The sequence below is a fragment of the Bemisia tabaci genome, chromosome 10 (assembly GCF_918797505.1).
Source record: "Bemisia tabaci chromosome 10, PGI_BMITA_v3".
In the NCBI taxonomy this organism is placed as follows: Eukaryota; Metazoa; Arthropoda; class Insecta; order Hemiptera; family Aleyrodidae; genus Bemisia; species Bemisia tabaci.
In genome coordinates this window covers 29,370,197-29,382,509 of record NC_092802.1, presented here as the reverse complement: position 1 = coordinate 29,382,509, position 12,313 = coordinate 29,370,197, and positions in this window count along the sequence as shown.

The window sequence follows — 12,313 nt, the reverse complement described above, 5'->3', positions numbered from 1 at the left end:
ATGTATGAACCTTAACGCCCAATAGGGCAGCCAACCTACCCAATCGGAATATCTGAAACAGGGTTGTTGCCAACCCTAACATCCAAATCTCTTAAGTGACCGTTGTTCTTGTTTGAAGAAGGAAATACCAGGTAACAGTTTCTTTCTTCATATCATTGAAATTTGTGAAAATATTATATCCATAGATCGACGGCTGAAGTGCAAAACCACGTATTCCCATTTTGGCGCTTCAAAATATTTGCTCCTATTCCATTTCTTTGAGGAAAAAGAAGTTAACTAGCCATCTTATAAGTTCTACAGAATATTCTGCTAATACAGAAGGAAAATCAAGGCAGTTTTCAAGAAATTAAGTAAACTAATTTCCTAAGGAAATTAAAGTATGATAGGAGATCTGCGACGCTGCAAATGGAGATGTGTGGTTTCGTACTTTGGCAATCGATATGTCGTTGGAGGGATTTTCGGATTACTGGATTGTTTATACCTACTTTCTTGTTCTAGGTACTCAAGCAAGTCTCTTTCTGTATTAGCCAACTGTATTTATAAGGCTCGATTTTATTGTGAAAAATGAATGAGAATGAAGCTCTTGCATGTGCCAGGAATTTGCGATCCAAGCACTGATTCCTACATAAAATTTTGCGAGAAACAAGAAGGTGCCACTGGTTTTCTCTAAAATCAACTCCAAAGCTAAAAGAGGCTTTCAAATTTGAGGCCGTAATGGAAGGAATGGTCCTCATAACCGTAAGCGTCCACCTGTATATCAAGATAAACTCTCTATGCAAATACGAGGAGCAAGTATATTAGCAAGGTTGCCGTGTTTTCATTTTTGAAGTCCTCCAACAAAGTGGCAACCCACGTTAATGAATTTGCTCCCTATCTTCGCATAGAGTCTGTCTTGATATAGAGGTGGACTCTCAGCGTAGCTTGGGATACCTCTTCCATTTTAGCCTCAACTTGAGAGCTTTTTTGAGCTTGGGAGTTGATTTCAGAGAAAAAGAGTGGTACCATCGTGTTTCTCGCGAACTTTTACATGAGAATCAACAGTCAAATTGCTAATTCCTCACCTATGCAACATCTTCATTAATCGCAAAGTTTCCGGGTCGAATTCCTAAATATCAGCAGTCTAAACATTTTAGTTCAAAGCTAGTTTAGTGAAAAGTTCTAGGGTTTTATGGGAAACAGAATTACAGGAGAAAATTTGGAAACAATAGTGCTGAATTAAAAAGAGCGGCGCCTGGCGTGCCATGGCGCCTTCAATTTCACAGATGCATCACGGACATCCATCAAGCACGAATAGTTGTATCCCTGCGCCGTCATCGACGAGCGCCGTCCCTCTTGATTTCTTTCCATTTTAGGTTTTTTATCTGTTTGTCTTATTTGTAGGGATGCCTCCATTACAGCTTGGGATATCTCCTCTATTGCGGCTTCAACTTTGAGAGCTTTTCAGAACTTTGCAGTTGATTTCAGAGAAAACTAGTGGCACCATCACGTTTCTAGCGAAATCTTACAAAGGAATCATTGCAAATTTAAATCGCAAATTCCTGACACACACAAGAGCTCCATCGGTCGACTCTATATACAAGGATTGATGTTATCGTGAAAAATGAATGAGGATTATAAATGTTGAGATAAAGTGACAAAGGGCCTCACGGAGTGAACGGCGACGAAGTTGGCGGAGTCCATCGGGTAATTGGCAACGGTGTGCCGTGAATAAATTATACAAGATTGTGCTGCTCCAGCAATTACTTGCAGCTAGACAATGGCGCCCCGTTCCGGGTAATTGCATCTATTCCTCGGTCAATATGTATCGCGTGTTGCCAAACTGCATCGTTGCAACCGCTCGGAAATCATCCGTACTTGTTGATTGCACCAGCCCGTAGTGGATTAAGTCAATTAGAGAGGTCGGTCGTGAATTTTTGACGAATACTGCAAATTTTGATGTTTATTTCGTCACATTTTAGATTCCAAGGGGTGTTCGTAGAGGAAAATTTTACAAGAAAACCAGTGACACCACTTTTAGTACCTCAAAGATTTGTGTAAACGGAGTTATGAGCGTTTAAAGTTTCCACATTTTGTTCGAACTTTCCTATTGACTTGATCAACTGTAAAACTGTAAAACGTACTTTCGGAAGTCAATTCTCAGATTCTCTTAAAATTGTACGAATTTATGCGAAAAGCAACTCTGTTAATATTTTTGCGTGCAATATAGTTCCATTTAGCATGAATGGACTGCATTTTGCAATTTGGAGCTATAAATTCTGGCTCATTCAAAAAAACGCTTATGTGCATAGGGAAACTAAGGGCACATACGTTGTTTTTAAACCGGGCTAGAGTTAATAGTTCCAAATTGCAAAATGTAGTCCAAATATTCACTCCTCTCACAAAAGAACGTAACTACATTTGAGGGGCTTGGAGTACAACGCACATAAGTGTAGTTTTTGCTTTTTAGAGAAATACTAAATTACATCCTTATTGCGGAAAGAAAGTTAAAACTGACATTCTGATGCTTAAAAATTGGGATTTGGAGGCGAATTTTTCTCAGAGTATGCATTAAGACCAGTATTACTTCGAATCATTAATATATACATTTTCCCATAAACTGCACTTATGCTCTTGTCCTCCAAGCCCCTAATTTCAATGTTGTCAAATTTCTCCAAGCAAATTAGATTTTTACTGAAAGAGTTTTGGGCATTTCCAACCGAAAATTTCATTGAATTTTCTTCTGGTGCTAAAATTTTCGATAGTAATCGCACAGGTGGATTCTTGTGAAAAATTAATTGTTTAAGTCAATTTGGAAACCTTAAAATGCAGTTACGTTCCTTTGTTGAAGTAACGACAAAATACGTCCGATTGTCGGATTTCATACGTTATTTTATCGCGAGCTCTCGCCCTAACTCTTGCACATTTCCACAGAAGTAGGTAATGCTGAAGACGCATTGGCAAAAAACAATTATTTTACTTTTTATTTATTTATTTATTTATTTATTTATTTTTCATTTTATTATTTTCTTTATTTGTGAATGCATCCTCTTGGCACCCTTATTAGGAAAGTACAAATAAGAATGAAATTCTAAAAATTCATCAAGCCTTTATCTTTACGACTTCATAATAAGTTGGAGCCCTCGAAATCAGTCAACCCATGATTAAAAATGACTGTTTTTAAAACTATTTATTTAACGTTACTAGTAGAATCAAGAATTGATCGAAGAGCAGAGACAAATAATCTCAAACGCGAATTTCAATTCATGATTTGTATATTAAGATGCCCAGGAAATCTTGTGACCAGTGCTAGTTTTTTGTCAATATTAATCATGTTTCATCTGTTTCCGTTTTTAAGGCGTGTGACAAGTACGGTCAGAAATCCTCTACTTGCCAGCAGGCTCCCTGGGGATCATGTGGATTGAGTTTATCAGACATGCGCAATGTCGTATATTGGGGAAGAGAATGAGATGGACCAAGGTAATCAGAGAGGATCGGAGCCAACCCACATTTTCGAAAATTTGAGGTAAGGTTGTTTTTTTAGTTCCACTAACTGTTTTTTTCTCCTTCCAAAAACTGAAAGTCGAAAAACAGAAATTATTTTGTGAATAGCGGGGTTAAAGTTTATTTTCTACGTTAAGCTTTATGCAGGAATAGAACTTCAAACCTCTTTTTTTCAGTTTCAACGTAATGGAATTGGTTCCTCTCTAATGAACTCTCTTATTCAGATGAGAGTAGTTTTGAATGTGACTATTCGTTAATTTTCTCTTGTCAAAAAATTGAAAGTCACGAAAAGATATTCTGCACCTGAAAATAGTCGTTAAACTTAGTCCCTAACATTGAGTTTTATGGGGGTGTACACTGTACAACATCAAAGCTCTTTTTCTCGACTGAAGCTGGATATTAGTACAGCTGATAGGCAAGAGTGAATGATACAACTATATCAACCTCCAAGTAGCCGAGATTGCATAGACAATAAATTGAAGGCGCGTTTTGTTGCGTACATGCTCTTATTTTCTTACGATAAGACCGTCGATGTGAGACTTTCATAGTCTATTCAAAGCTCCTGATGTTAGAGCACAGAGGACGATAATCGTCCTTCCACAGCTTACTTTGTTTCGCGTTGGTCAAGTTTTCTCAAAATTGATGATTGAAATTTTGACGAGAGAGTTCTTTCATATTAACGGTGCTCAATATCCTTTAGGGAATTTTAGGAGCGTGCCTACATAGAAAATAGCTGAGCGCCTCTCTAATACGAGTACGAACGTATTGGAGCTTTTCCGCTTGTTTTTTGTTTTTTGTTTTTGTTTTTTTTTGGCTCGTGATTACAAAATGTTTGTGCCTCTCTCTTCAATATTTACCTCCATCCGGATACGATTTACGATCGCACGGCCAAATTTACCGGCAACAATGGCTCACCGCAGTTCCGTTATGAAACTTATTCCCATTATCGACCAACAATCAAGTTTTCAAATCCTGCCAAAGTTTCGCGACCCCCCTCCCTCCCATTCTCACTCACCCCCGCCCACCCTTCGTGAAAACCCGAAGCGTTTTGAGCTGCGTGAAGTGGATGACTCACGAGGGAATTACGATAGAGTTTTCTCTCCCTCTCTCTCTCCCCGCCTCCCTCTCTCTGAAATCAAGGGTTATTTATTAATTTCCTTTACTTTTTATGATTTTTTTGCGCTTGGCCTTTTTCCGGGCCGGAACTTTTCACCTCGGGTCATCCTTAGGGGTCGTGTGATACCTAGGTTATTTTTATTTTAAAATAAAATAAAATCCGTTTTGAAGTTTCTTTGAACTTCTGGATTATGACGGAGGACTTACGGGTCATTTGTTTCCCGGGTTTCAATGGGAGTTGACCATCGATCATGAGTGGATAGAGTTCAACAGAAAAGAAAAACCACACCAAGATCGAACCAAGAGAGGTTGCAAAACGTATCCCTCCACAAGGCTCAATGTTCGACAAATTCGATGTTCAATGCCCCCTAACGCATCAGCAGCGTGGCAGGCGTTGCGATTTATCGATTTAACCGTCATTTATTTTAAACCTATGGAAAAGGATCGATGAGCAGGATGCTCGCAACGAACATCTGATCGATAGATTTTTTACCACAGCTTCAAATGGGGAAATGTCGATAATCGATCATGCTCGCCTATTGTGTCTTGACTTTGAATTTTTAATAGGAAAAAATATGCAACTGAGTAAGCTTAGACCCATGGCCACTTCAATCTTACCAAAATATTTAGACATGTTGGTTGCGGTATTTACAATTGCTATAAAATAAGAGTCACCTTTATACCGTGCATTATATTGGTTTTAGTTACATTTATACATACGCTCGAGGCATTTCGTGATTACCCCCACTGGTAAAAAAAAAAACCTCTTGGACCTATGCCGCATTGCATTGACTTAAGAGTGCAGTTTCTTGTCGCCGGATTTAAGAGTCTTGAACTCTTGTTTCAAGCGGATTTTGCATTGATTCAAGCGGATTTTGCATTGATTCAAGCGGATTTTGCATTGAAACAAGAGTCCAGACTCTTAACTCCGGTGACAAGAAACTGCACTCTTGAACCAAGAGGTTTTTTTTACCAGTGGCCATCTTCAAGAGCACTACTATAATTACACACTACAACAAGCACATAGTTATAATGATAAATAATGCATTAAGTACATAAACTACATCACTAAATTATACCACTACTATACTTACCAATATACCAATATACTATCAATTTATACTTACCAAAATCGTCGTTTCTCAGACGAAAAAACGAAACTTTATCCCAAGGTTGCAAAATTGACCCAACCAATTCAATGTCTTGCAAGTTGATTGCGCGATTCCTGTACAAAATTTTATGGAGTATCGCGTGAATTTAGAAGAGGTGTTTTTTAGTTGAATCATTGGGCTATTTTTGTGTATCATATTGTCCTTATTTCTTTACTCAACAAGGAAATCTTCCCGGAGAATTCAGTAAGCACTCAAAGCGCATTCCGAAGCTTGATATCATAAAACAGAGTCGCTCAAAGCGGTAAACAAGAGCAGGAAATGAGGATGAACGCATCTCCAAGGTTTGAAAATTCATAACTTCATTGAGGGGTATCGCAGAGGGTGCCTACGAGTTAAGGACATTTTTGAGGGAAGTTAAGAAGGATAGGCGCCTAGGGACGAACAGTAACAAAGTTGTTAAATTGGTCGCCAAGGAAAGTGTCATGTAAGGTCCCAGCTGCCTTCCCTTGCGTTCGTTCTACGTTGAACGCGCTTTGCGAACGCATACCGTGGGTAAACCCCAAGCGACGACAGAACGCCGTCAGAATAATCAACGCTCGCTAACAATCTTGAGGTGATTTTAGAAGATCCATGGACCAAATCCGCCACTCCGGGTCGTATCACCGCAGTCGTTCATTAAATGGACTGCATTTTACAATTCGGAACTACAAATACTGGCTCATCTGAAAAAAACACTTATGAGGAGAGGGAAACTAATGGTACATACGTTGTTTTTAAATGAAAAAGAAAACACTAAGCAGTGGCCCGAACTGTATGTAACAAGGCGGAGAAACAGTGCTGGGTCCGCACCATTTCGCGGGGAAAACAAAGCCGAGAAATTCCAAAAATTAAAATCAGAGTCAAAATTAAATTTTTTGAACTCTAATGCGTACCAGTACAAAACTAAGGGGGGGGGGAGTGTTCAGCTCAGGCAGTTTGCATTGGAATATTAAGTTGGAGTCACGCCGAGAGATCTATACCGGTTTGGCCTCGTTGTTTTTAAACTGGGCTGGAATTTACAGCTCCTAATTGCAAAATGTAGTCCTAATGGCGCCTTTTTTTCGAAGGTTTCATGCGATTTACATCGTCATTACGAAAGTTTCAAGAAAATTCCTGTCACATTATCACTCGAGGGTAACTAAAAAGTAACTAAAAGTAACCGTAAATACAGGAATTTTTGACCGTGCAAGCGCATGAAGCCCGTAGTCAAGGGAGCCTCTGCCATGCTGAGGAAAAACGCCGTATGAACATTCAAGAGTTCAATGCGACAAATCTCGCCTGCTCTCTGATCATTGAAATCGATAGATAAAGTGATAGAGATAAAAGACAGAGGGAAAATAAAGCGATCCTACATTGGTTGAAATCGGTGATTGGGATGGACAAAAGAGGTAAGTGATAGACTAACTAACGGCAACCCACAAGAGACCCTACAGTGTTTTAGTCCAACCTTTCCCTTATAGTCTATAAAAAGAGCACCCGTTTCAACCAAAAGGACCGTTTCATACTTCCTTTGCTTTCTTCATCCATGGCTTTGCCTATCAATTTCAGTAACCTGCGGGCCGATTATTGAAATTGATAGGCAAAGCTATAGACAAATGAGACAAAAGAGATATGGAGAGATCCTATTGGCGGAAGCGGGGGGTTGCAATGGACAAATGAGGTAGGTAATAGACTAACTAACGGCAACCCAGCTGGGCGATTATTGAAATTGATAGACAAAGCTATAGACTAAGAAGACAAAAGAGACATAGAGGGATCCTATTGGTGGAAGCGGGTGGTTGCGATGGACAAAGATGGTAGGTAGTAGACTAAGTAACGACAACTCACGAGGGACCCGATAGTTAGTCCATAATTTTCTCCCTTAGTCTACAGGAACCACCCATTTCAACCAATAGGATCGCTCCATACTCTCTACGTCCTCTTTGTCTACCGCTTTGTCTACCAATTTCAATAATCGGCCCGCAGGAGAGACCCGACAGTTATAGTCTATCATTTTCTCCCTTTGTCTATCGGAACCACTCATTTCAACCAATAGGATCGCTCTATAATCCCTATGTCTTCTTTGCCTATAGCTTTGTCCATCAATGTCAATAATCAGTTCGCAGCTCCCTGATTCCATCACATTAGTCTCAACGATCACTGCCTACTATTTTCCATTCTACATGAATGTTAAATGTCACTGTCTCGTCTCCTCCTCCGGTTCCTTCTCGTAGATTATCTACACGGCAGGGGGTGGGGGGGGGGGTTTGAGTATGGCGAGGGCATCCGGTCCAAGTTCGAAACAGAAATGGAAAAGCACTCGTTCGCGACGGGACCAGGAGTTCATTAAAACCCGGTGAATAGGACTCATTGCATCGATCCCGCCTCTAGCCGCACAGTGGGACGAGAAATTCTCGAAGGGGTCAAGCATGATTTTTTTCTTGTTTTTTTTTCTACATTTTTATTCAAAAATTACGAAACTACCACGTATTACATTCGACGGTGTCACTGCAAAAATGCATATCTCGGTTTTGCACTGGAAAAAAACACATTGGATCTAGAGTCCAGACTCTTAAAAACATCGACAAGAAAAAGTACTCTTGACTTAATCAGAATCTAGCTTAAATCAAAAACCAAGCCTCTTAATTTAAGCGGATTTCGTTTTGATTCAAGCAAAAATCCGATTGAATCAAGAGTATTTTCTCTTGTCAATGCTTTCAAGATTCGGACTCCAGATCCAATGTGTTTGTTTTTCCAGTGTGGTGTTTTGAAATTTCCGCTCTTGGTTTATGTTTTGAAAGGATACTTAACTAACATGATGGCTTGAGGTTTTTGCAGAATATTTTTCATAGAAGGAAGAAAAATCACTGAAATTTCAAAAAATGACGTTCAGTAGTTTTCCATGTAGAGTATAAAGTATGACAGGAATTCTGCAACGCTCAAAGCCGAGATACGCAATTCTGCAGGCTTCACCATCGGCTTGTATCTATTTGCATGTATTAATATTTTAAAGTAGCATAAATCTTACATTAACGTTTTGGGTGCAACTATAAAATCTTATAGTGGCATGAAGTGAAAACTTCAAAAGCGTGTGCCTCCATTAATACGAGACGGAGGGGTTCTAAAAGTGGCTCAACTGGCTGTCTCATAAAATTCCTACTGAGTAACACTCCTTAATGGGGGCCAGGAGTATCAATATAAAATTGACTGATGTTAAGGTATACCTTCAGAAAAAAGAACCTTGAAAAAGGAGTTTACTCCTTTTTAAAGTACTATGGATTTTCAAATTTTCATTTTTGCTTGATTCCTTGTACTTTCTTCGGGCTTTTCTCCAGATCAGAGATTTTTCGGAAATTCATGTAAGCTGAGTTTTTTTCTAAGTTTTTAATAAAAGCTGAAAGAAAATTTCACCATAAGGGCCCTTCAAACTGATTTTCCTTCATTTTTTTAAAAGAAAAATCAGAGAGAAAAAATAGAAAACAAACAAATACAACTTTTTGAAAATCCATCCGGTAGATCCTGAGTAGATCTTGAAGTCAAACAACTTGGTTTTGAGAAAAATCTGTTTAAGTTTTGGATACGCATGGGAATGTCATTAGCAGATTGCCGGATTACCTTGACTACTCTGTGAGTCACAAAATGTTGCCCATGCAACTCTTGAAACAATGGTCACATATTTTAAAAGGAACTTGGTATTGAATCACAGTCGCGGATATGAAAAGTCGAAGAAACAATGAACCGAAAAAAAAGAAATTTGACCAAAAATGGAAGATGACTACACTTAAAAGTGGTTGTAATGGTTTCCTTGTAACATGTCTCATGAGAGACACCCCTGATAGTGGCGTGGCTTGTTTTGTTTTGCAATATATTCAATGGCCATTTGAATCTATGGAAAAGGATCGTTAAACAGGCTATTTACAACAAACATCTTATTAACCGATTCTTTACCATAGTTTCAAATGGAGATATATCGATAATGGATCATTCGCGCTTCGCCGCCGACCCATAAGAATGCATTATGTGGCGAACTATAAACATAAACTTTTGCCGTGTTAGGCAAAATTATCAAGTCCGATTTCCACGAATGACCCCTCGTACTGTGCGCCGGTGCAAGTTCATTAGAGGCGTTTTAAAACTCACAAAAAAGTATAATTTCACTCGGGCTATTTTGAGTGCTTGCGGGAAAAAAGTTTTCCGCGCGGGGTAAAGTTTTCGCGGGCATTGCCGCGTTACGCGTTAAATCCCGCGTTTTCCAGAGCTGCGCTAGGGAGGGTTCACACAAGTCGGCGACGCCGGATTTCCGCGCGTTGTTCAAGCACAATCAGTTTTCCGGGGTGAAAGACGGCTGCAGGAAGTGTTGCCAAGAACGATTTTAAAACATGAATTAACTCTTGTCGGGTGTTTGGACCGGTGCGGTGGCGTTTGCGGACGTGGCGTTTGCGGATTCTAAGAATCGGGTGGCGTTTGCGGATTCTCATATTTTGACGGTGGCGATTGCGGACATGCGGAACAGGGCCGGTGGACTTTGCGGACCGGAGAATTTCGGCGGTGGCGATTGCGGACGGAGGGGTAGGCACCTACATATGCTGCCCCCCACCCCTGCGCTGTATATTAAAGAGAAAAATTACCGGAGAGGCTCTGGATTCCTTGCCGTGGATGTAGAATGAAAACAATATTAGTATTAAACATTAGTATTATATTAGTATAAAAACATATGAGCTGTGAACATACAGTCAATTTTTAAAAACAGGCATATCAGAAATCAAGAAACTGAAAAATCGTCAGTTTCAGTTCATTTTTAGGATGAAAAACATGTCGTAAATTCTAGTCCAAAATTACTGAAAGTCAAAATATTACAAGTGTTTACACGTTTTAATTTTTTGACTTTCAGTAATTTTGGACTAGAATTTACGACATGTTTTTCATCCTAAAAATGAACTGAAACTGACGATTTTTCAGTTTCTTGATTTCTGATATGCCTGTTTTTAAAAATTTACTGTATGTTCACAGCTCATATGTTTTTATACTAATATAATACTAATGTTTAATACTAATATTGTTTTCATTCTACATCCACGGCAAGGAATCCAGAGCCTCTCCGGTAATTTTTCTCTTTAATATACAGCGCAGGGGTGGGGGGCAGCATATGTAGGTGCCTACCCCTCCGTCCGCAATCGCCACCGCCGAAATTCTCCGGTCCGCAAAGTCCACCGGCCCTGTTCCGCATGTCCGCAATCGCCACCGTCAAAATATGAGAATCCGCAAACGCCACCCGATTCTTAGAATCCGCAAACGCCACGTCCGCAAACGCCACCGCACCGTTTGGACCCAAGATTTGCTACAATGGAGATGTTGCATGTGTGAGGAATTTGCGATTTGATTGTTGAGTCTTACGTATAAGTTCGCGAGAAACACGATGGTGCCACTGGTTTTCTCTGAAATCATCTCCCAAGCTCAAAAAAAGCTCTCAAGTTGAGGCCAAAATGGAGGGGATATCCCACGCTATCCTGAGAGTCCACCTCTACATCAAGACAAACTCTCCATGCGAAGATAGGGAGCAAATACATTAGCAGTGATGCCGTGTTTTCAGTCTTAGAGTCCCCAAATAATGTTGCAGCCCTGTCAATATATTTTCTCCCTATCTTTGCATGGAGAGTTTGTCTTGATGTAGACGTGGACTCTCGGGATAGTGTGGGATATCCCCTCCATTTTGGCCTCGACTTGAGAGCTTTTTTGAGCTTGGGAGATGATTTCAGAGAAAACCCGTGGCCACATCGTGTTTCTCGCGAACTTTTACATTAGAATCGACAGTCAAATCGCAAATTCCTCACACATGCAACATCTCCATTGGTGAACGTAAATGGCTCCCCAGCACTTTGTACACAGTTAACCCTTACCTTACACTAAGGATTTTGAACTGTTTTTTGAGACATCGAGTTTTCTGAGCCCCCTTGGGTCTGAATAACTCAAAATTATCAGGAAAGAAAGGTGAAAAAAACCTTTCTTTACTATTATTACCAGAAAATTTCAATTAAAAATTTAAATACAATTTTTTCCCCCTTTTTTTTGTGGTCAGTATGACTGACCACCAAGCAGGCAAGGAATACACAACTCCCCTATTAATCAACAATAATATTTATTAATCTATTTTATTTTACTTTACTTTATTTTATTTTATTTTTATTGTAATTTGTGTATCATTATATTAAGATGAAAAGTTAAATAAAATAATAAAAAATGAAATAAAACATATTATAAAGAAAATTATATAAAAGATAAAATAAAAAACAAACTCAAATGAAAAATATAATGAAATATAATGAAGTAAAATAAAACATGATAAAAAAATATGATAAAAAATAAAAATATAATCGATTTTTTACCATAGTTTCAAACGGGAAAATATCAATAAATCGATCATTCACGCCTCGTCATTGATGATAAAGGGCATACTCAGTGTCTGAAGTTGGATTTAATTCCGATAATGGCTGAAAAGCGTAAAATTCTCCGTGTATTTGCTGTGATTTAACTATGAGCGCAAAGTTATAACTGTTAATCTGGTGAGAATAAAGGCACCGTGTGGATAA